This window comes from Mytilus galloprovincialis, chromosome 12, assembly GCF_965363235.1.
Source record: "Mytilus galloprovincialis chromosome 12, xbMytGall1.hap1.1, whole genome shotgun sequence".
Taxonomy (NCBI): Eukaryota; Metazoa; Mollusca; class Bivalvia; order Mytilida; family Mytilidae; genus Mytilus; species Mytilus galloprovincialis.
The window spans coordinates 62,337,742-62,365,558 of NC_134849.1; positions in this window are offsets into that span (position 1 = coordinate 62,337,742).

Genomic DNA, 27,817 nt, shown 5'->3' on the forward strand with positions numbered 1-27,817 from the left:
ATTCTGCGATTTGTTAGTACCATTTGCTTGCGATTCATTAAACAAATCATAAACAAATCAGAACTTTCCAAATTCCCTAAAACTGATTTCTTTGCGATTTCTTTCTATTGTATGATTTGTAAGCAATTTGTTTCCGTTTTAGTATGATTTCTTTATGATTTGTTTACTTAGAATATTGTATGAAATGATTTGCAAGAGATTTGTTAACTTTGTAAGCTAGAATGGTGTGATTTCGTTATGATTTGTTAACTTAGAATATCATATGAAAGGATTTGAAAATGATTTGTTAACTTAGAATATCACATGAAATGATTTGAAAATGATTTGTTAACTTAGAATATCATATGAAATGATTTGAAAATGATTTGTTAACTTTGTTAGCTATCATGGTGTGATTCATTGATGATTTGCTACAATGAATAACATGTTAATGCATTCCAATTTTCTTTGTTTATCTATCTCTCTAACATCCGGTTGAGGTCAAATTCAAATTTCAAATACTGTTCTGTATTAACTGAACAAAGAAGGTTGCAAGATGAGGAGTTTTATTCAGTCTATGAAAGATGACGGTGGTAAGGAATCTCTATATTTATAATTTCACATATTCAACTAATACTATTCAAACTATTAAAATTTAGAAACATGATAATTTTGTACTATAAAGATTAATTTTCACAATAAAAATGTGTAAAAGATGTGTAAACAGATCGAAACATTCATTTAAAGACTGGCTTCCAGAGCCAGTAGACATAATACACTGGCAAGTTTAATGTTTTAATTGTGCATGATGTTTACTGACCAGGTCCCGGGCAAAATGGGCAAAGCTATATTACAATGTAGCAGATTTGGACCAAGACTAAGAGCCATCACCTATTCGACATCATTCTACCAAGTACACGTGGTTGCCCATGTTTTTTTCAAATTTCGTTATAGTCAAATTCAGGAGAGAAGTAAGAGAAACTTACACAGAGTGAACAATTCGTCCCCACCGCCATGACCGCAACCAAAGATAGTATTCCTTTTTACAATTAGAGGAGTAGCTATTCAGGGGCAGAACATATGTTTGACTTGGATGTGAATGATTTAATCTGTGAATTGTTGATTGAAGCCAATTTATTTACGATTTGCTTATAATTTGCTTAAGGTAGGAATTTATGATTTACTTCTGATTTGTTAAAGATTTGATAACAATTTGTTTATAATTTCTTAATAATTTGAAAACAATTTGTTTATGATTTGCTTGAGGTAGGAATATGATTTACTTCTAATTTGTTAAAGATTTGATAACAATTTCTTTACAATTTCTTTACGATTTGAAAACAATTTGTTTGTGATTTGCTTGAAGTAGGAAAGCAATTACCTCTGATTTGTTAATGATTTCAATACAATTTCTTGACAATTTGTTTATGATTTGCTTATGATTTGTAAGCCATTTGTTCGTGATTTGTTATTGTGATTTGTTAGCTCATTTGCATGTGAAATTTTATCACTTTCAAATCACAAAGAAATCATATGATTTGTTTACCATTTGTTACCATGATTTGTTCCTCAATTTTTTTTTGTTTGGGTAATATGCATTTTTTAACAAAACTAATACAGATATAGTGTATGTTTCCTGGATTATTGCTTAACGTTTTGATAAATATTCCCATAATTAGCTAATTTGTAAATTTATTCATAAAAATACAAAGTGTATAAATTATGAAAAATCTTTTATTCAAACACCAATATACAAATTGAAATTATAGCCTCAGTCCTCCCCGGAGTTATGTTGTTTCGTTTTCCAATACAAAGCACTAGCATGTCAAGAAGAATACTAATTAGACTTGTATTATTTTTAATTTTTGTTTCTTGTGTACAATTAGGAGTTGAGTATGGTGTTCATTAGCAATGAACTAGTTCATGTAGTATAGATATTTGTTTATGGGCCAGCTGAAGGACGCCTCCTGGTCTGGGAATTTCGCTCTGCATTGAAGACCTGTTTGTGACCTTCTGCTGTTGTCTGTTCTTTGGTCGGGTTGTTGTCTCTTTGACACATTCCCCATTTCCATTCTCAATTTTAATTCATCTCCAAACAAGCGTTATGGTATGGTTATAAAAGTATTCTTTCGCAATGGAACAAGTAATGAAATTCATCACCTATATCATTACTAGAGCAAAAATTACAGTCATAGGTTTTGAATCCAAAAATTACTATTTAAAGTTCCAATTGAGGATAACATATTATAAACTTTGTCATAAGTTTACAAATTCAAAATTTAATTTGAAAAGTAAAATTCTTTCCTTGTATCTATTTTCAGTTCCTTAATTGTAAAGAAAAGGTGTATTTTACAGATAGGTTTTCACTATTATTTTCATTATTTTTTTATACTAATTGGAAATTTCAAGCTGACGTACTATTTTAATAAAGATGTCTCTGTTTATAGTTTAATATAGACACATAATCATCTAGGGGTAAGGTAGTTGGCTGTGACACAACGAAATGGGCGTAAGCAAACTTAAACACACATGGGGGTCTTGCACAGTCGTACTGCATTTATAAGAATGATATGTATTTTAGTATATTACTTTAACATTAGTTCTTTCAAAATGGCAAACAAAATATATCAATTTAAATTAATGAATTAAAATGAATATCCTTTGCAATGAACTATGATGCGCTGATATAAAAATAATAAGTACCTTTTGTTACTCGCTACTCACTTTTTATAACTCGATACTCACTTTTTATAACTCGATACTCGCTTTTTGTTACTCGCTACTCACTTTTTATAACTCGATACTCGGTTTTTGTTACTCGCTACTCACTTTCTATAACTCGCTACTCACTTTTTGTTATTTGCTACTCACTGTTTATAACTCGCTACTCACTTTTTATAACTCGCTACTCACTTTTTGTTACTCGCTACTCATTTTTTATAACTCGATACTCACTTTTTATAACTCGCTACTCACTTTTTGTTACTCGCTACTCGCTTTTTGTAACTCGATACGCACTTTTTATAGCTCGATACTCACTTTTTGTTACTCGATACTTGATACTCGACAAAAAGAAATCCTCCTTTTTAACAGGTAAAAGGTATACTATTCTCAGAAAACAGTCTTACTGATCGGAATCAATGATGCGCTTTGTAGATAAGGTAACTTTACAGGACACGTTCGTCACCTCGAAAGATTCAGCTCCAATTGTTTAAGAGACAGTTTGGCACCGTAGGAGACATATTTAGTAGACATGATTGATAGACAGTTTGACAAGGCAGGAGACATTTTGGGACCAAGACAAATCTGTACCTCATTTTGCTACCTTATTCTGTTCCTTATACATGTTATAATAAATAACATACCCTTAATTTTTTCACAAAAATGTTTATGCAGTTAAGCTGCATTATGCGAGCACCCTAGATTTGTGTTCTACCCAATAAATGCTGAAATACTTGCCATTGTTATGATCTAGCTCGCTACTATGTTATATATAACTAATTGAACACTTTTTTAATACTTTTTATTCTGGATTACAAAAAATATGACCAGAAAAACCTTAAATGATCGTCGATTTATCCAAAAGTTTTAAAGTTACACATAGGAAGTAGTGCTTATTAAGAATCCTTGTGTAGTTCATTATGACTTGTGCTTTTAGCTAAGATGTCAAAGAACAATTCATGTATGAAATATTTAATCGCCGAAAATCTCTTAAGACAAGTAGTTTAGATTTCCCAAATGACAAAAGTCGTAGGAATATTGTTCGTCATCAATACGTAGTACAACTACGTCAGTAGTCTAATATAAAATAAGTTCAACTGTTCATGCTGTTGGCGGCAATTTCAAATTAGAAAAAGAAATTTTCGTAGCTTTTCAATTTGGAGGCAGGTGTGCAAATTAGCGGTGGTCCGAGGTCCGCGACCTTCCACTTTTGCAAGCGGAATTTCGAATAGGATAGTTGGTTTCTAGCTACGCCCGACGTAGTCACCTTCCACCATGTTCACCAAAGTCTCCAATTAAACGAGCTAAAAACTTATTTTTATCATTATTAGTCATGACAGTGATATTCATTTTGTTCAACCGCTAGCTTTATACAGAATATCGCCGACAAATATTGTATAAATTCGAGTAAAATCGTATCTGATTGACAAAAACAACATTGTAAACACATAACAATGGCAGCCGTGAAGACAAAATTTTACAATATCGGATCCGATTCCGGAAGTGGATAAGGGTAATTCCGGGTTTGGCGATCATTTACAAAATAAATCCAAGCAGGTGAAAAAATACATCTATGCATGGTAAATGAATATAAACACTAGGATTGTAAACCAAAAGATATATGTAAAAGAAAGAAAAAACAGAAAAATATTTTATTCAGAAACTCAAAATTACTTTTTGACAAATTTTAATTTAAAAATCCAATACAAAGTGACAGCTGGGAACAGTATATCTAACAATATACATGTTCATGGTCACAGTCTAAATTTTCTTTATAAATGATAAATGATGATAATGCATGCGAGATGCTTTTAAAGTGTAAACATACTACTGCAATTTCGAAGGGTTATTTGTTTTTCTCAATTTTGAAGGGTCAATTAAAGTAGCTGAAAGTTTCTTTCTTTATTTTCACAAATAATGCAACTATATTATATATACCTTAATGTAAGTAAATCATATGATATATAGGTGGCATTCTTTGGGCCACTCTACCCCATCCTGTTTGATAACTTGGAAACGGTCGAGCTCCCCACCCCTAAACCATATGAGGGGCAGATCCAGGATTTAAGGTTAGGAGGGGCGCAAACTTAAATTTTTGCTGACCAGAGCGAGGCTAAAAAAAGATTGAGGTAAAATTATCGGAATATTCTATATTAAGCTGAGAACAACCGATGCTTTGCAAATTTAAGGGATGTGCAGGCCAGCAACCCTCCCCCGTCTGAATCAACCCCTGCATATATTCAAGTATAGGACAATATAATAAATAAAAAATGAAATATAGGGGGAGTCCCTGGAGTTAACCCACCCCCTCCTGTTTCAGAACTTGGAAACGGTCGAGATCCACACCCCTTTACCATATATATTCATGTTTGTGACAATATGAAAAATCAAATGAAATATAGGAAGAGTCGCTGGGGGTCACCCCACTCCTCCTGTTTTTAGAATTTAAAAATGGTCGAGATCACCACTCCTAAACCATATATATATTCATGTATGGGACAATATAACAAATCAGATGAAATATAGGGGGAGTCCCTTGGGTCACCCCACCCCCTCCTGTTTGAGAATTTGAAACCCGTTGAGATCGCCACCCCTTAACCATATATATTCATGTACGGGACAATATAACAATTCAAATGAAAGATAGGGGGAGTCCCTGAGGTCACTGTTCACCCTCCTGTTTGAGAACTTGGAAATGGTCAAGATCCTTACCCCTAAACCGTATACTCATGTATGGGACAATATAACTAATCAAATGAAATATAGGGGAAGTCCCTGTGGTCACCTCAACCCTCCTGTTTGAGAACTTGGAAACGGTCGAGAGCCCCACACCAAAACAATATATATTCATGTATGGGCCAATATAACTAATTAAATGAAATATAGGTGGAGTCCCTGGGGTCACCCTACCCCTCCTGTTTGAGAACTTGGAAACCAATGAGATCCCCACCCCTAAACCATATATATTCATGTACAGGACAATATAACAATTCAAATAAAAGATAGGGGGAGTCCCTGAGGTCACAGTTCACCCTCCTGTTTGAGAACTTGGAAATGGTCAAGAACCATATATACTCATGTATGGGACAATATAACAAATAAAAGGAAATGTAGGGGAAGTCCCTAGGGTCACCCTACCCCCAGTGGCGGATCCAGAAATTTTAATAAGTGGGGCCCACTGACCGACCTAAGTGGGGCCCGCTCCAGTAATTCCCTATATAAGCAACCAATTTTTTTCCCAAAAAGGGGGGCGGGCCCCCTGCCCCCTTAATCCTCTGCCTACCCCTACCTGTTTGAGAACTTGAAAACCGTTGAGATCCCCACCCCTAAATTATATATATTCATATGTATGAAACAAAATAACAAATCATTTACATTTACTATGGGCAGGTCAGTCAGACCTCACCTTTGATCCCTGTTGTAGTGAACATTTGTCTGATTCGTGTCTCATAACTTTTGTACTATAGAACACAAACTCAGTTTTCTTTCCAGGGAAACCAGTCCATTCATACTTTTACAAGCTCGTACTATTACATGTTCATACTAAGTCCAATTCAACTTCTAGCAGTCAAATAAAACCAAGGTTAACTACCAAGTAGAACAACTGCAATCATTGGAAACTTGCACCACTGCAGACTCACCATAAAAAAATATACATTGATATATGCATTGCTTTTGAAACCTTGATAACATATAAATTATTTGCCTTAACAAATAAATCATTAGATAAACATGAATGTACTATATATGAATGTTTAATGTTGAGGCAACATTGTGACAGTTTTCATAATTACGGTTGCTTTGGTTTTTGGTTAGGCCAAAAATAAAATATTGTTTGTTTCCCCTCACACGACCGACCCGGTAAAATCACTGCTACCCGAAAAATTTTATTGGACTTTTGAGTAAAAATGGTCTGACTCTTGCTTTAAAATCTATCTACTTTGTCTTTGAACAGGTTGGGCACAAGTCAGGAAATGTGGGATACATGTATTCCCTGCTTTCAGGGAACGTCCCTGTTTTCTGGTGTAAAAAAAACCAGTTTAAATGGGATTTCCTTTTTCAATTTATGGCATGAAAATTACAAAAGGACATGTTTTAACGTTATACCTGCATCAGTAGAATTCGTAAATACTTATTAAAAGTATTTTAGGAAATACAAAACATGAATATAAAGGGAAGCCTTGTTTCTTCTAGAACTCGAAAAAAACATACAAATCTTTGTTTGGGAATTAAGTGACCAAGCTGCATGATCCAAGTGTAACTGAACATAACTGAATTATGTTCACTTCTATTGAAAATTTTTATTCATTGAATTTGAATTCCCAAGTGATTAACATACATGTATCTTTTTGTCATCTCATAATTGATGATCAAGGTATGAATTGGTGAACAAAGGAATTGTTTTGTTGTGAGTTATGCATCAAATTAGACTTGAAATAAGCTTGATTTTTTAACTAAAAAAACACTTGCTATCAATAGGCATTAGTATCACAAGTCAATGTGCGCTTTTGTAGATTTCATTAAATTAAATGAATAGGAAAAAAAAGACGGTCCCTGTATACTGTTTTTGTTAACACCAGAAAACTGTGGTGTACACTGAATTAGAATACAGGGAATACCCCACTTTTCTTGACTTGAGCCTTACCTGTTGAATTTTGTACAAATTCAATATAGAAAACCATATCAAGGAATAAAATAAAATAATTTGCCTACCTACCTACCCATACCCTAACAACCTCAGTCGGGAGAGGGGAAACAAAGATATTTTTAATGTTGGCCTTAACTGCCTTCAGCGCTTACAGCGCTTTGATTTTTTTTTATTTACCATAAAATTCACAAAATCATATTTGATCATAAGTAGAAAAAAACATTACTTGCAATATGGTGACCTATAATAGTTGTTAATTTCTGTGTCATTTGGTCTTTTGCAGAGAGTTGTCTCATTGGCAATCAGACCTTATGATGGCTTATCTTCTTTTTATTGATTGCATTTGAATAAACTTTTTTTTTAACTTAAAAAAAAATAAACAGAATACAAATCCAATGAGTGTAAAGGCTTATCAGATGGTGCCTCATGATTAAGAGTCTGATGAGACTAGCATTGATGGAAACTAGAACCTAATTCCTGTGATATGACTAGTTTCGCAGTTGTACTTGACTCATATTTTTGAAAAGTATTTAAAAAAAAAAATGCATCAAATTCTGTTATATTGTTTAAATTCGTTTTGTTCCTTTAATCAACTAAAAATGTAAAAAAGGTTATTTTTAATAGAAAATTTTTGGACAAGTAACAATTTCATTCGGACAAGTAAATTTTGGTATGTGCTTGTCCTACAGGACAAGTTAAAAAAAAAGTTATTGTAGAGGCCTGTCATTTGAACATTTGTATATCTATAATACTAAAATTACGAGGTCCAATTTGTCAGCCGTCATCACGTAAAAACGATGAATCAAAGAATTCAACTTTATATATTACTAATATAGTACAAAGGTGTAGATTAAAAATTACACCACTCCAGGCCCTTTTATTTTCCACGTAATTAATATTGCCAATAATTAAGAAGTTCCGGGTCGAGTCCGACACCGATACCAATAGTATATTCACCTGTTACCGATTACCCTATCTGTACGTTCCGCATCTGACAGGCGCACCACCAAACGGTGTATTCAGGATTAATATGCTATATAGTATTACACGGGTCATAATCACATGGTTGACACTACTTAATTGTCAAATTGTTACCTATTATAGTATTTTAATCAGTTAGACTTTCTAAGATAACAATACGAATACTAAAAATCTGGACTAAAATAAGGCATATAGGTAGTTTTCAATTTGTTAGCGGACATGACGTAAAACAGCGAATCAAATAATTCAATATTTATAACTAATATAGGACAATGCTGTTGATTAAAAAATACTCCATTCCAGGACCTTTTCTTTTCCAAATAATTAATATTATCAATAATTGATAAGTTCCAGTTCGAAGGGTTCAAACAGAAAGATTTGAAAGCAGAGAAAACTGTGTATCTTATAATCAGCATGACTTGATCAGATGACAATACTAATACTAAAATAACTTGCACATAGTTATATACTTTAATTCAGTCACGGACCCGCAATATACGGGTGTGTTCTAGTGTACTTTAAAATTTTAGTCTTGCATGTATATAATTATGTGTACGATATATCACTGATTCAGTGGCAATGGTAAATAGACACTGACAAGTCTTAGATAACATTTTATAGTTTTGAATGTTTTTTCATCAGTTGACTAAAATTAAGTGGAGGTGTGTTCTTATTTCCAACAGAGGGGCACTCAACCTATATCAATTTGTGCATGAAGCAAATTGATAGTTGCTAGATACTGAATGATTATACCACAAAAAAGTTTTAACCTGTGCATATATACTTAAAATACGATAAAAAAATCATGTCTTTTTCAGGACTTCTGATCCCACCATGTACAAATGATGTAGTATGGCATGTTATTGGGATATGGTTTTGGTCGATGGATGTTCGTGAAGGACCTGTAGTACAAAGTATATCACTGGATTTAGCTCTTTGTCTAAGTGTATTATTAAAGTACTTTGCTTTGAGCTCAGTTCATTGTTATGCAATTCATTCTTTGTGAAATAAAGACTTGACAGACAACTCTCATGTACAAGGATTTGTCAAAGAAGTATCACCTCTATGTACAATGTAAGTAATAGGTAGATAAAAGCATTCTATTTCGATTGTTCATTGACCAAATTTAAAAAAAAGACCAAATTTACCGGACAATACTACTCCCACTACTAGCAATATGATGCTAGGTTGTTTTAATACATCTGTACTGCCTACTGATGACTTGGTCCTGAGTGTAAATGGTCCTTCAAGTATGTTTAAAGGGGCACTAGCTAAGAGATGTATAAAAATCTAAAGTATGATTCGTTTTTGTTCAATCAATTATAAAACTGAAATAGTGAAATAATAATTCACTTTTAGCAGCCAAAATGGTTCAATTTTGTCAAATTATGTTAAATAATATTGATAATGAAGTATTCACTTGCAAGTGATTAAGTCGACCTCATTAAATCCGTATTCATGTGAACTTCAATTTAACCGGATTTCTAAAACTATACTTTATTGTACATGTTGAACATTTTTCATTCATTTGTTTATTTCTTAATTTGTGTGAATTAACATTGATACAGTAAATGTTAATTACTACACTTTTATACCACAACACATACTGTATTGGTACATGTATCACTTATATTAGTATCCATATAACAGAAAAAAAATGAAAAGAGAATAATTTTGCATAACCTTTTGAATACTATATTACTTTTTAGATATTTAAACATATTAAGACTAATCAAGCTGTTGATAATATCCACTTGACATACTTGAAATTCTATCATATTACTTTTGGAGCAGTTGTGAGTCTTTGAAGCATGCTCAAAGGTTCTTTTGGTGAAATCATTGTCATATTGGTCAATATTTTTCTTTGCTTCGACCAGATTTGGAGGGGATATTATCAAAGAATTGATAAAAAAATCAGCACAAAGGTTCTCTTCCTAGATCATATAGCCCCAAACATCATGTCAGGCATTGTCATTACTAAAAACCAATAAATGTATTCTAATATGAGGAACATTTTAACAATTTTTTACTAATGATACTGATGATCCACCGCAAAATAATATAAATAGAACCATACAAATAGTAAGCAAATACATATAAAAAAAGATGTATGATTGCCAATGAGACAATTCTCAACAAGAGACCAAAATGACACAGAAATTAACAACTACAAGTAACCATATGGCCATCAACAATGAGCAAAGCCAATACCCCATCATCAGCTATAAAAAGCCCCGAAATGACAATATAAAACAATTCAAACAAGAAAACTAACGGCCTTATTTATGTACCAAAAATTATACAAAAAGCGAATATGTAACACACAAACAAACGACAACCACTGAATTACAGGCTCCTTATATCATGTTATCAAATCTTTATATCATCTCCCATTTAGAAAAAAACACATGAAAAAATGAATCTATTATGTGTTGCTCTCCTAGCTACAAAGTGAATCAAAAATCAAAGATGTGGAACATATTCGATCATAATCATTTGGTAACTTACTAATGTAATTACTGTCTCTTCCATGCCCATCTTGAACATAAAAACTAAATATTGAATAATAAAGGCAACAGTAGTATACCGCTGTTCAAAACTCATAAATCCAGGGATAAAAAACAAAATCGGGGTAACAAACTAAAACCGAGGGAAACGCATTAAATATAAGAGGAGAACAACGACATAACACCGAAACGTAACACACACAGAAACGGACCAAGCATCAGACAAAACACCACGAGAATAACAAATATAACAAGAAAACCAAATACATGAATTTGGGATAGACAAGTACCGTGCCACGTCTGATCTCAATATCTCAAAAATAAGAGAAAACACAAACGACTCAACGTTAAAATGCAACACACACAGAAACGAACAATAATATAACAATGGCCATCTTCCTGACTTGGTACAGGACACTTTTAAAGGGGAATAAAAGTGGTGGGTTGAACCTGGTTTTGTGGCATGCCAAACCTCGCACTTTAATGGCAAAGACAAATGAAAGTTACATATAACATTGAAATGACAACATAATATTACAGGACTACAATACAAATAAATAGGAGAACATATTAGACAAAGAAAAACATGATTAATAGATAACAAAAAGCATCAGGTTTAAAATTCAATACGCCAAAAACGCGCCTTGTCCACACAGGACTTACAAGTGACGCCCAGATATAAAAGATCGAAAGTGAAAAATGTACAAAGTTGTACAGCACTGGAGATAAAAAGTTGAAAAGGTTTCGCCAAATACGGCATTGTTTTTGGAAAGATTAGAACTTGTTCTAAATCTTTACTTAGGCACCAGCCTCCCTAACAACAGGACAGGTTAGCTACTGTTACTAAATGTATTCACACTGAAATATAGTTCCCTATGGTTCTGATATATGTGCACATAATACACATATAAACTGAAAAAAACTGGGTATATTATTGGAGCAGTTCATTCAAGAATGTATGTCATTAAGGTGTGTTGATGTGCAGGCTTTTAAAAAACAGTTTGATAAGGTAACTGGGTATTGATTCAACTAGTATGATTGACAACTGTCATTATCACTAAACAATCAGAGACAAGGTGAACCTTTAATTACAATGCCCCACCTCCTAAACTGCCAATCAAATTGACCACATTACCTATCAACCTCAGTCTTACATAATTATACAGACCACCCAATATAATTCTTAATACACAAGTATTTGACCTCATAATTGAATACACAAATGTGTATATTAGATGTTTGATATTTATAAGGATGATAGATTTATTTATTGCCAATTACTTTTGATCTACATTACATAAAGTGATTCTGTAAATTATATCTGAAAGATGAATGATTAATGGATTAACAAGATCTTAAAAAAATGAAATATGAATATAAATATGAATAAATAAAAGGTATTCAAGTAAGGCCTATAATTTACTTGATAAATTTCCAATAATCATCTGTAATTAATCAACAATTAAATTAGTACACTTTTTTTTTTATCAGGAATTGGCTTGAAACAGTTTAAAAATTTTAAAACTTTTAATTATAACAAACCATTGTTTATTAGTTTATTTCCCATCAATCATTATGTCTATTTTAGTCATTTGAATTTTTATTAGAAGTGAATATATATGTTTGCAATCAAGAAAGAATCCACATTTCAATAAGATAAGTTTTTTAATTGGTTACGTTGAAAAAGTACATTTTCAATGCCCTGTGTTGAAAAATACTTTAAAAATTGATCAAAAGGCACTCTAAAACTTTTAATTTTCAATGCCCTATAACCTCTGTTTCAACTTATAAAATGCCCCATAACAACATTTTTTTAATTTTGTTTGTTGACACTTTAAAGTTTTAAGCTGTTGGTCCAGATTTATGTCTTACAAGGATAGTTGGTAACATTTACTAGAAGAATTTTTGCATTTTTTTGTTTTTTTGAAACATGTTCAGAACCGGCAACATAATTTCGATAAGATATAAACTGCAGTTTAAATAAAATTGTGCAAATTAAGAGACCCATATTATTTAATTTGAGCTCATTTTATCTTCATACTGGAAAAGCAAGTTTCCTTCTAAAGACCTGCTGTAAATGCAATTTTCAACAATAGCGCTTTATAAATGTTCATTTTTCCCCACCATACCTTAATATGAAATAATTCAAACTACTCTTCTAATCTTTCCATGAGTGATTTCCATCACTTTGATTATGCCCGGGATAAGAACATTCTTATTATATAGAACAATTAATGCTATTGCACACAGTAAATTTTATCAAATGAATATGAAAGAGATATACATAAAGAAACTGAAGTAAACAGTAAAAAATAATGCTTTGCATCAAGTTTCCCCTTGGAACATGTACTAAATGGCCTATCTCTATTATTTATTATGTCTTTAGTTTTGATACAATTGAGGTTTGAAAAGTTCGTACAAAAATGGCTACAGAAGGGTACATAAACCTTAATCTAAGGCACTGGCTACGGTTACATGGAAATGTAACAATAATAAAAATATTATTGTTACATCGGAGACTAATTGCCGGAATGCAAAGTTGGGCAAGGAACCGATTAATTACGAATGTAACAATAATTATTGAGGCTACGGTTACATTGTGTTATTGTTACATGAAAATCAGCAATGCACGCTAAATTTATTAAATTTAAATCTTCTTTAGCTGTGTTGCTTAATTCTTTCATATGTACTAATTAATACTTGTAATAATGATAATTAATAAGTATTATTATTATACAAATGATGTTTAAGTAGTTTTACATATTAATCTTAAATGTAATAAAAATACCTCAGATTAGCAGTGTCAAAATTAATGCGAAAAATATAGTTTGTTGTTGAGAACTGGGGCTGATAAAGTGTTCACTTTTTGAAGTATTTAACTGCACACCTTCTCTTATTACTGTCATTATATACTTTGAACAATGGATGAAGAGATTTATTTTACCAATTTAGTTTTTGGTGAAAAACTTGGGATGCGTTTGAAAGGAAAATGAAACAATATCAAAACACAAATTTCATACAGCTCTATAGCTATAGCTCTATACAAAAGCAACTCTAAAAAATTGATACATCAACTGAAGCAAAGTTTGTTAACTGCTAAGTTGGATACTGAAATCTGAGGTAAACCTAACATCCGTAATGGACGGCAATGCAATCATATTGAAAGACAACATGAAACTACACCACTTGCTTTCAACCAAAAGATCGGATGAGAATATCAACATTGCGAGAGTAAAATAGTATTTCTCACCGAAAGCATGGCAAACATTAAAGACCGACCGTGCAAGGGCTGTATAGCCTACAGCCAGTCAAGGTCGTTAAAAACTTCCATTTGTAACATTAAAGATTTCCTTATCTTCTAAAAGAAGTATCGCAGAATTGAATTGCACGGTATGCGATACAGACGTTCACAGCGGAGGGTAGGAGGGGTCCTGATCCCGAAATCCCGGGCTTAAAAATATGAAGTCCCGAGGTCCCGAATTAAAAAAAAAAAATCCCGACATCCCGAAAGATCAATCTCGATATCCCGAGCTTAAAAAAACACCCGATCCCGCATCCCGAAAAAGGTCCTGTCCCCTTATTACTGGTGTGTGATGGCTGCTTGGAGTTGATTCGTCAAAATGATGTGTCGGACTTAAACATGCTCCAAAAACCACTTACTGGATATTTATAAACTGTCATTGTAAATAAAAAAAAAATAAAAACATTGTATGTATTGTAAATATAAAATAAATGTCTTAAACTTTTATTATTTAGTACATATTACAAGTCCCCATCGTACATTGCTGTTTTTCATGTAACAATAACGCTATGTAACCGTAGCCTCAATAGTTATTGTTACATTCGTAATTAATCAGGTCCTCACCCAACCATGCATTCCGGCATTTAGTCTCCAATGTAACAATAACAAATAAGATGATGTGGAATAGTTGTCAATCAGACAACTATCCACCAAAGTTCAAATAAAGTGCATGCAAGCAATTATAGCAACCGTACGGCATTCAACAATAAGAAAAACACATACGGTATAGTAAGCTAGAAAGTCCCCGCCATGAAAAATATGAAACATTTCAATATAATTTAGTTTTGGATGTAACGCGTCATCTGATTGGCGGACGTTATTTTGTTATCAGCCCATAGACATAATTTAGTCATGTGACCGTGACGTCATCAACGTTTTTTCATGGTTTTCTTAAAAAAAAATAACTAAAGATCAAATGACAAAGAAATTAATTAATTACTAATTTCTGTTCAAAGGGAAATAACTGAAATTCATAAGATAAAAATAAATTTTGCTATTGAAAGGTCCAAAACTCAACAACGAGAACAGCCAATTGAACTCGACCTTCATTTAGTCACAGAAAACAACATATCCAAATTTGAAAAGATTTCGTCAAAGCGTTTTCATGTTAATGAACAGACACTGTTTGGCAGCCGCCCGCCGTACATCCCCAAATCAATTACCGATTTTTTTTCTCACAAATCCTGTTAAAAATTATGTGACTCAAAGAACCATGAAAATGAGGTCAAGCTCAATTGAACCCTACCAAAAAGAAGATGACCTGGTACCTTTAGTATCTGAGAAAGGGATATAACAGGACACTTCAGAGCCTAACACAAAATATATATCATGCCAGACTGAAACCTCAGATGATTAGCATCAGTAAATCAGATAATGACAAATCAGCTCTTTAATCTTTTGAAATACGAAGCTGTTAAACAGTAAATGTGGTCACCGCCGCCCGGAAAGCATCCTTCTTTCTGAGGAGGTACAATAAGACCTTCACTTGACACAAGACTTGCAAAGGCTTGTTGTTCTCAATTGCATCCACAGGTGTCCATATTTAAAGTTACTTTTTTTCAGATCTGATCGTAAAATAAAGTATGTTGGAATTGATTGATTCATAGTTTCAAAATTTGGTTATATTTGTTTTTAACTTTAAACATCATACCATCTAATTTATTCCATATGCCATCATCAGATTTTGCTTTGCATTTAATTTTGTGAATTTCTATTCCATTTGTACTAGTAACATCTGTATTATCTTCGCCAAACAATCTTTTAATCAATGAGGTCTTTCCTGCCCCTTTCTTTCCAACTACTACTAAACGTATGTCTCTCTTTTTCTCAGATCCTGACTGAAGTAATTTCAAGTTAAGGTACAATTCAACAGATCTTTTGTCAGTCATTAATTTCATTTCAGTTGGAACTTCATCTACAAAATCAAAGATATAAAGCTATTTTTATAAAGAAGAAGACTATCTCACCCAATTTATCATGATATAAGTATTTTATTATGCACATTTTGCATTGTTTTGTAAATATTAAATATTTAGTTTTTAGCAAAATTAGATGATTAAACAATAGTTGTTTAAAAGAGAATTTAGAATTAAATTATAAGAAATGACTGTAATATTTTTTCTGTCTATTCGAAATAACATAAAAGATTTGGTGCACACTGTTAAGTAGCAGTCCAGCTAAGAATCATGCAAAGGGTGATACATCCATAGTGAAGGATATTCATCTGCTATAGTTTAATTGATTCAACTTGAGACAAAATTATTATAAATGGCAATTTGCACACAAAAACTCAAGCTGTTGCTATGGAAACGGCTGTTACTAGCAACAAGGTGTTTAATGGCCTTAAAAACCCCAAATTTGTATATTTTTTCTAATTGGAAAAAGTGCAATACTTATGAACTGTATAAAAAGTATATACCAGATCTTTCAATCCATAATGTTCAACTTAAATAGGAAACATTTGAAAAGATGGATGCAAGAAGGGAAACTTGGTTACCATGACAACCAAATTAACAAATATTTTCAAGTTGGAAAATTGTCAAAAATTTGTAATTTTCAAACTCTATTATCTCCCTAGACCCTGATGAAAGAATTGATTTGTTTGATCATACTATTTCAGTTGACTCTTGTCTAAAACATATCAAAAATAAAAATATGTAGCCTAGTACAGAACTTTCTGTAGATATAACCTTATTTACTTTTTATTGCTAGTTTAATGTGAATAATGTTTTAAAACCATTTTAAAAGATAATCGGTGCTTTCTTAAGTCAAATCAAACTTTGAGTTTTCTATCCTGAATGACAAAATCTCGGATAAGTTTGATAAAGAATTTATTACAATTTGTGTTGCATTATAATGTTGTTCTCTTAAGCAAAAGCTTAGATAAATTTTGTGAATATGGACTTTTTAAGGTAATACGATCCGTTTTTTTGAGAAGTTGTTTCCCAAATTAAAATCGATTTTGAGGTTTATGAAGACTCATAACTAAGTAGAATGTTACACATTTATGTGGCTACACTTATTTAAAACGACCATTTCTTAATAGATGAATTGAAAGAAAGCATGTCTTTACCACTTAAAAATCAATTGCCTTGGGGGGGGGGGGGGACTTCCCGGAAATAACTTATTAACTTAACTTTCATCAGTTCTTGGACGTGTCAGAAGCATCATTGCTTTTAATACAAAATGGAAAGATAACCAAAAGGTTAACTTATGCTTGCTATATAGCTCGGTTTAACCCAACATTTTCTTTGAATGATATCTGTATCATGTAAAAAAAAATGGGGAAAATCCTAAATCCCCCCCCCCCCAAAAAAAAAAAAGAAGTGGGGGTCTAATTCAGAAAACGAAATATGTTGTATACCGATAAGCGGAGCAAAATAACACATTTTTTAAAAGATTTAATGAAAAACTATACAAAGTGACGCCCCAGAACTGCACTCTGAAGTAACTATATTATAGAAAAGTCAATGTATGACTTTCTTTGATATATCATTGTGTCTGGGAGTCATAATTGATGCCCCCACATATGCAAAGTGTTATTCTAAAATAACTATAACATTTAACCGCTTATACCCTAAAAAATGACAAAAGTTAAACTCCCGCTGGTATCTCCCAAAAGAATAAAAATCAAAACCCTGACCACATGCACACCTTCAATATGTATACGAAAAGATAGCAAAGAGAAAACTTCCTAGAATAGGAGGAGTTAAGCTGAATAACTATATACCAAAAAGGGACGGACATGGGTATAACAATATGCCCCCCTCCCCCCAAATGTTCAGTTGCGGGGGAATACACATATTTATTTTCCATGGTATACGCCATCTACGCAACACAGGACGATCATCTATTTATGATTGTTAGTTTTTAGAACATCCAGTGGCAAATATTTCATGCGTGTTTCTGACAATTAATGTTAATAAAATATAAATGATAAAAGAACGACACTTAGTCTTTTTTTTAACTACAATATGTGCAAGCTGACAAGTTGAAAGACTCCACAAGAAGAAAAGTACCTAGACCAAAGTATTTTTCTGACTCCAAGCGAACATTATTTAGTACTAGTATTTACGGAATAACAGTACTGTAGTTGAAGAGTTGCCACCGTCAATTGTAGATTTGACGGTCGCAAATGCAGTTTTACTGGCGACGCTATTCCGGTTCTAATGCATTTCAAAAAGAAATAATACGAAAAAACTTGGAAAACTGTCTAAATTTGACAATAAAAAAAAATCCGCGAAACTTCATGAATGACTACGCGCGTTTATGTTATTTCTTCATAGACAGAAAAAAATATTACAGTCATTCCTTAATTAGAAAACTAACGGCCTAATTTATAATTTTTTTTTTCTTTTATGAAAAACAGAATCAGACATTCACTTGGATAGATGTGAGCAATATAGCAGTTATAAAAGTAATAGGCTAATATACAAACAATATTTGGAAAACTCCTTTGAAAATTTATATAATGATAAAATATCAAATTTACATGAGAATAGTAAACTCCAACTTTAAAAAAAAATAATAAAAGCTACAACTTTGAACCATACCTACCATAGGCGGATCCAAGGGGGGGGGGGCCTCGGGGCACGGGCCCCCCTTTCGTGGGAAAAAAAATGGTTGATTATATAGGGAGCATTGAAGCATGACTGGAGCGGGCTTTATAGTAGAGAGTGTCTGTGTTGTTTATTTTCATTGTTTTACTGTATCATATGTATATCATGTATAATGTTTGTAAGCCATTAACTCATATGATATGGTCGTACAGTGTTTTTTCAATAAAGTTAATATTGAAAACGCGGACCTCGATGAAAGCACCACCAAATATTTACATTTTGAATACAGAACACGGAAGCTTACAACGCGGACCTCGACGAAAGCGCCGATCAGTATTTACGTTTGGAATACACATCTCCACCACAGGCGCGTTGGTACATGATACGGAGTTCATATACTTTAAATATTCCATTGTCTATGTTATATAGCTGGTTATTGATCTTTATACGGCAGAGAGCCTGCAACATTGTTAAGTTTCCTGTCTTCTGTTGATTAATTGATTGATTTCTTATAACATCCAGTGACAAACATTTTATGCGTATGTATAGGACGAGAACAAGTTGACCATAATTGGTGGGTTCTGAAAGAAAGACCGAAAAAGAGAGGCGAAAGGGAGATTCAAACTCAAAGTCGAAAATAAACTTGACAACGTCATGGCTAAAAAAGAAGAAGACAAACAACAGTACTCAAAACACAACATTATAGAAAACTAAAACCTGAGCAACACGAACCCCTCTAAAACGGCGGGTTATCTCAAATTCTCCAGAAGGGTAAGCAGATCCGGCTCGACACATGGAACCCGTTTGGTTGCACCTGTAAGTACTAGCCCAGTGATAAGTCTAATTCGGTAGATCACATTCGGGAAAAAAAGGACGGGATCGTATTTACAATTGGAACGTATCTGTCGTCATTTGTGAAACAGATATTAAATAACGGTCAACCAACTCGTGATGGCGTCCGTATAATTTACGAAGGTATGATTTCAACTTCACCACTTGGAACGCTTGGTTTAATGGCTTCCTTGTGATCAGCAACCCTTTATCAAGGAAAATTTAATCATAATAGGAAATGTAAGTTCTGGAATGTCGTATCAACTAGGAGATTTATACTCCGTATGCAGGCGATGCTGGACTGTTGCTACATAGAAATGGAAAGTTTACAATGGGAATCTGAAATCTTCTCGTTTGTAGTAAGGTTTTGTTTTCAACCGACCCTCATTTTCAGATTATAGATGAAAGTCAAGAAATGAGGCAGACTTTACTGTTTCTGTTGTATTCTTGATCTCAAGTTCAATGGGATAGATGCGTTCAACATTTTGAATTATTTGGTGAGAGAATCTCATCATTATAGCGGAAAATGGGGTTAAAGGATACTGCTAACTTTCTCTTTTCCTAAGAAGTTCAATGGATTTTTTTAGTATATATGCATCTGATTCATGCAACCTCTAGAATAGGTAGTTTCACAATAGCTTTGAAGCTCGGCTTTGAAATAGAATTAATGTTAATAATTTAGAAAGAGGTTTCTTGGGGCACTTAGAATACCAAGACAGGATGAATGTTTAACACTATGTGTTGCCCACTAACAGGATGAATGTTAGACACTGTATGTTGCACACTAGACATATATTGGTTATTTGTGTTGTTGGATCGTTGTCTCATTGACGTTTATCTCACATCTCCTTACTCGTATGTTGTGTGTTGTCCACTAGATGTCTACTGGTTATTTGTGTTGTTGGATCGTTGTCTCATTGACGTACAAATGTATATTCAACACCTCCTTTTACTCGTACGTTGTGTGTTGTCCACTAGATAAAATTGAGAATGGAAATTGGGAATGTGCCAAAGAGACAACAACCCGACCATAGAAAAAAACAACAGCAGAAGGTCACCAACAGGTCTTCAATATAGCGAGAAATTCCCGCACCCGGAGGCGTCCTTCAGCTGGCCCCTAAACAAATATATACTAGTTCAGTGATAATGAACGCCATACTAATTTCCAAATTGTACACAAGAAACTAAAATTAAAATAACACAAGACAAACAAAGGCCAGAGGCTCCTGACTTGGGACAGGCGCAAAAATGCGGCGGGGTTAAACATGTTTATGAGATCTCAACCCTCCCCCTATACCTCTAGCCAATGTAGAAAAGTAAACGCATAACGATACGCAAATCAAAATTCAGTTCAAGAGAAGTCCGAGTCTGATGTCAGAAGATGTAACCAAAGAAAATAAACAAAATGACAATAATACATAAATAACAACAGACTACTAGCAGCTAACTGACATGCCAGCTCCAGACTTCAATTAAACTGACTGAAAGATTACGATTTCATCATATGAACATCAGGCACAATCTTTCCCGTTAGGGGTTTAGTATCATACCATCATAACATATATGAGAAAAACATAATCCGTGTCATGTTAACAACCGGTTTTTTGAATAAATGTGTTTAGTTCCGATGCAAAGACCCTAGCTATAAGTGAATCAATATTAACGCCAAAATATGCAATCTTTAATGACCTGACAATAGTATCGTAACTATATCCCTTCTTAATAAGTCTATTCAAAGGTTTGATTAGTTTTTGAGGTGAATACTGACACCTTTGTGCTTTATAAAGAATATTTCCATAAAAAATTGGATGTGAAATACCTGAACGTATAAGAAGTCTGCATGTTGAGCTATATTTACGAATGATGTCCTTATACCGATGATAAAATTTAGTAAATATTTTGACTAGTTTGTGATATCGAAAACCCTGGTGTAATAATTTTTCAGTAATACATAAATTTCTCTCGTTAAAATCTAAAACATTATTGGTCAGTAAAATTCGACCTAATAGGTATAAGTAAGTGTTGTTTCCTGATAGTAAAATGATGATCGGCATTAATTTTACATGGAAGCTGTTTGACCCGGCCGGTGTTTGAACCCACGACCTCCCGCACTCGTGACGAACACGCTACCACGAGGCAACAGAGGCGCCTTGGTGGTAGATTTGAGGTTACAGAACTTAAAATTATTTCGGAAATTCTTTCTTTTGAAAAGATAATTTTAAGAAAACTTAAGTCATACGAATGTTCTGACATTATTATTTAATTAAAAATAAAACCATTGTTTACAGATATTTAATGTTCTAACTAAAAGGATAAACCGGAATAATTAAGAAGTTAAAAATTGGTATCAAACTGTACATGATGTATGCATTGTTTAGGGGGTTTTTTTTGGTGGATTTTATTGTGCTTTTTTCCTCCTTGTTGACTGGTAGGTTTTGAAAATTAGACCGGGAAATCCGGCGTCAGCGAAGGCGTACAATATTTGTACAAAACTTTATATTCCAGAAGGATGACGACCACGATACTTCATACTATGTGTAAAGATGTTTTTATGTTACAAAATTTCCGTCTATCATATGTCTATTGTTCTTGACCTCTTCTTCGTGGTTTAGCGACTGCTTAAACATAAGTGCTCACGCTGAAATCGTTACCTTAGCATGATTGAATTTATATTGAAAGTCTGTAACATGAAAGTTTTATACCAGAAAGACATGTTACTGTGTACTTTATAATCATACCATACAGACATGTTACTGTGCACTTTACAATCATACCACCCACACATGTTACTGTGTACTTTACAATCATACCACCCACACATGTTACTGTGTACTTTACAATCATACCAGACAGACATGTTACTGTGTACTTTACAATCATACCAGACAGACATGTTACTGTGCACTTTACAATCATACCAGACAGACATTTAACTGTGTACTTTACAATCATACCAGACAGACATGTTACTGTATACTTTACAATCATACCAGACAGACATGTTACTGTGCACTTTACAGCATACCAGACAGACATGATACTGTATACTTTACAATCATACCAGACAGACATGTTACTGTGTACTTTACAATTATACCAGATAGACATGTTACTGTGTAATTACAATCATACCAGACAGACATGTAACTGTGTACTTTACAATCATACCAGACAGACATGTTACTGCGTACTTTACAATTATACCACCCACACATGTTACTGTGTACTTTACAATCATACCAGACAGACATGTTACTGTGTACTTTACAATCATACCAGACAGACATGTAACTGTGTACTTTACAATTATACCACCCACACATGTTACTGTGTACTTTACAATCATACCACCCACTCATGTTACTGTGTACTTTACAATCATACCAGACAGACATGTTACTGTGTACTTTACAATCATACCAGACAGACATGTTACTGTGTACTTTACAATCATACCAGACAGACATGTTACTGTGTACTTTACAATTATACCAGACAGACATGTTACTGTGTAATTACAATCATACCACCCACACATGTTACTGTGTACTTTACAATCATACCAGACAGACATGTTACTGTATACTTGACAGTCATACCATACACCAAATATAGTTAGGACATTGCTTATACTATCGGAGAAACAGACCTATAATTGTTTTTCTTTTACAAATTGTGACTTGGATGGAGAGTTGTCTCATTGGCACTTATATCGACTAAGTACGAAATCTTAGCATTGAGCAATGAACCATAAAAATGGTGTATGGAATGATTTTAAGGTGTACATGCCAGTCATGTAGGGTAATCTGACCTTGATATAGAAATAAAAAGATGTGGTATGATTTTCAAAGAGACATCTCTCCACCAAAGACCAAATGGACGGCCTTCAACAATGAACAAAACACGTACCACATAGCAATTAAGCTAAAAACAAGGACATACATAATGTTACGGGGTTAAACATGTTAGCGGTACCACCACCCCTCTTTCTGACCTGGTTCAGTGGTGCAACAGCACAACACAAGAACAAACTGTACAAAAATATAACAAACTATAAAAATCAGTTGGAAAAGGCTTATCTCATCATGCAGATCGATACAAAGCACATAGTTTACTAACAAAAACACTTAAGACACTACGTACAGATCTGGTAGTACTCGCGGTTACTGAAAGTTAGTTCAAAGCCAGTAACAACTCATAAAACATCGTGTATCTAAGGCGAACATGTCAATCAGTACGCATCCAACATCCAATTGATTTAGTGCAAAGACGTCATTAACACACAGGCACTTGTCTCGGAAAAAAAATTCCCATATACCTTATATTAAGGTATATAGGGGAAACAATTTGAGACAAGTGCCTGTGATTAACAGTCAGAGAAAAACATGATATTGTGCAATACCAAAGCATATAGATGTGACAGAATGTAGGACATTACCTTCATTTTCGTGGTTCATGGGTCAATGTTAAGGTTTTGTGATTAGATCCGATTCTCGGATACTATAAGTAACAGGTCAACTTTATTTGGTGTATAGAATGATTGTAACTGGGTGAAGATTAGTTTTCTCGTTTGAATTGTTTTACATTTCGGGGCCTTTTATAGCTGACTATGCGGTATGGACTTTGCTCATTGTTGAAGGCCGTAGGTGACCTATAGTTGTTAATTTCTGTGTCATTTTGGTCTCTTGTGGAAAGTTGTCTCATTGGCAATTTTACAACATCTTCATTTTTTATATATATGCGTCCGACAAAGTTCATCTGAACTTGATCTAGTTTTCATGGTTTGTATCAGCGTGTGTACTCCTGTTGAAGACTAAGTCACTATCTAGATTTTGGAATTTGGATAATTTGGTTTTATTTGGCACAAATCATTGGAAAGGTTTAGTTTTCAATGCTTTTTAACTTCGTCAATGATTTTGTCTTCCCACTGATTCGAGCGTCACTGATGAGTAATGTGTACACGAAGCGCTCGTGTTGCGTAATTAAGAGACGGTTATTTTTTCGTTGTTGCGTTTTTTGTTATTTCTTATCCAAATTAAATGCAAAAAATTGTAAATATTATAAAATTCAAAAACTCTTACAAAACCCATCTAACGTGTGGGTACTTATGCTCGTGATGTCATGTAAAGAAATTACACACCGCGCTCACTTATGAAATAAGACTTAACATATAAAAATGAAATTATAACGAGATGATGTAAATTGGATAGATATGTTGTCACTTTAGTCATCTTCCGACCGATATTGAAACCATTGCTAAAACGGGGTGTCCGTTTAGCTGTGCAGGGTGTATAAATTCGCAGCCTCGTTTAGTCAGAATTGGGACGTTAAAATCCGATGCCTCATGTAAAGAGAGTGCTTGATACAACTCTCTGAGAGTCCATAGGTGGCCTATTGCTAAGCACAATTTCTGTTCCTATTCAACATACCCTAATTTTCCAGTAGCAATCAAAATGCCCCGCCCTTTATCCAAGCCGACCTTACCTTGCAGAAACTCACTAATTATTGCTAATTTGTCCTCGTCCTGCAGATGGATGAACAATTGGCAGCTGGGGGTTAAGCAGACAACAATATATCATTATATTTTAACACGATTTATTGCTTTTTCTTATTGAGTTGAATTGAAATGAAAACCATGCATGTAAGAAATATGAAAAATGCAGTTGTCAACGAGCATTAAGTATACGTCAAAGCTTCTTTTCGAAATAATATATTTTCAAAAGAAAGAAAGACAGAAAACTTATATTCGCCTAATTTATTCAGTCGTTTTTATAAATTAATTTAATGTTGACCTCTATAGATGTCTTTTTTTATCGTTGGATTGCTGTCCAGGACCAAATAGTTTGAAATATGTTCGTGGTAGCTGTCTTTCGGAAAATATTCCAGTGCCGGTCCATTATCAAGATTACTAGTATTGTAAGATATATAATTTCTTATACTTCATTATAAAATACTGGTTTGTAATACAATGGTTACGTTCATCTCTAACAGATGGCTCGGTGGGTGACTATTTCTGTTACCACCTCGTTTAAAATAACAGAAACCAGAAACTGGGGAAACTAATTTATTAATGTTAAAGATAAAAACCATTCAGTGTACTAAATTAAACTAGAGGTTGGCTGTAAGAAAAACTCACAGAATCATGATAAAGAAATGTCAAACTCGTGATCTATTTTGGAATTCTAAAAAATAATTCGGATTAAAAAACAGAAATTAGAACATACATAATAGTTCTTAATGCAACAAAAGTTTCGACAAATTCTAACAAGGGGTTTTGGATGATAAGTTGCGGGTACAATATCGGTACCCCATAAACAAGTCAGTAAAGACAAACTTCAGGATTTGCTTAGGTTAATCCATAATATGATTTGAATGAAGAAACAAAACAGGAGATTCAAAGTACATATGAGTAAGATTATTTAACGGTTTACAATATTCTGTCGAGCGGTTAAGGAGCGGATACAAAAAAGTGACAGAAGGACAAACGGAGGAACATAATGGACGGACGGACAAACTATGTACCGCCGGAGGGAAAATAACAAATAACAGAGAGGATACAGCAGCCTGCTAACTTCCCTTGCATGAAAAAATTGCCAGCATCGGTTTTGCCTCAATTTGGAAATGTTTTTTCTCTAGTGGAAACGACCTACTCTATTACCCTATCATCTTTTTTTGTTCAGCTTTGCCTTGGTTTGACAATATTTTTTTTAACCGGGGCCGGTAACTTCCTGTTCTATTACCCTAACATCTGTTATTGTGTTACATTAAGCTGTGGTCACACCTTACCGGATAGCTCAAACGGACGCCGAACGGATGAAAAACAATGTTTTCCATTGACAAAATGCTTATACGTTGTTGTACTGACCAAATAAAACGGACGCGTAAAGAATGCCAAACGGAGACACACAGCGTACGAAAAACGGAAACGTACCGGACAGAACGGATATCGAACGTACATCCATCGGACGAGTACCGCATAGAACGGATACCTAACGGAAGCGTACCGGATAAAACGGATGAACAAGATAAGAGTAAAATTAAAGGCAGGAATAATAATACATGTAAATCACATACACTTGCCCTTAAAATAATTTAAAAGTTTCCTTGTAACTGTTTTTAGTGGGGCCAGTAGGACAAAGTTCAAGGTCACACGTACCAAACAAATAGAACAACTCATCCGTTTCACCTTGGTGCACTTGTTTAGTTGATTTTATTTTTGTATTACGTTTTGTTTTGCATGACATGTGTGCAAATATAGCGCTACTCTAATTCGAAATTTTTGAAGCAATGTAGTAATTCAGTCTTTTAAAGTTGAAGTTGATATTTTAAATCTGTTAATATCATGTAGCTCTGGTAGGAAAACGGATATGGTGTTATGCGGAACTCTCCATGCTTACTGCATCTACGATATTTTGCTCAATAAGGAAGATGTCTAAGTGTAATTGCTAACTTGAGTCCTGGTTCTAGTGGATTTCTGTAAAATGTGTTCTGCTTTGCTATGCGAAGGCACACAAGCTGCAATATCTCGTCAAACATCTCTGGGGCATTCGAAGAAAGTGAACAAATGACTGCCGATCCTCCCGCCTAAGTTCGGTAATGAGTTTGTCATTTAGACCAAAACTGCGTCGTCTTTGAGGACAAAGCTATGATCTTGTCCACCATCTCCTTTGTCTTCTCCTTCTTCTCCTTTCAACAGCTAGTAGGTTTATATTTGCAACATTCAATTTCAGTCTTGCATGAATCAGAGCTGCTTGATAGTGAAGATGTGCCTTAGGCAGCAACCATTTGATTTGTCGAAAACAATTTTTTTCTTTCAATTTTAGCATAACATATAGTGGCAGCTGAGGGTGAAACAAACAATTTTTTTTTTCTACAAATCAAAAACAAATTATTTTTTTCTCCAAAAACTGGAAACCCCCCCCCCAGAAAATCAAATGGTTGCTGCCTTACTCAAAGAATAATAATGAACATTCATGACACTAAAGAAATCTGACAAACCAATTTTTGGCATTTCTGATGTGAAATTTTCAATTCGCATTTATCCGTTTTTATTCAGTACGTATCCGTTTTAAACGTTATCCTTTTGTTCATGTCCGTTTCACATCCGTTCATCATTCAAAATCCGTTATACGTCAGGTAGAAGTCCGTTGGTTAATTGGTCTATCGGACCTCCAATGGATGAATAACGAACAAGTAACGGATACAAAACGGAAACGTAACAGACAAGTACCGCAAAAACGGACGCCTACCGGACGTTCAATGGACACTTTATCCGTTGGACGTCCGTTCA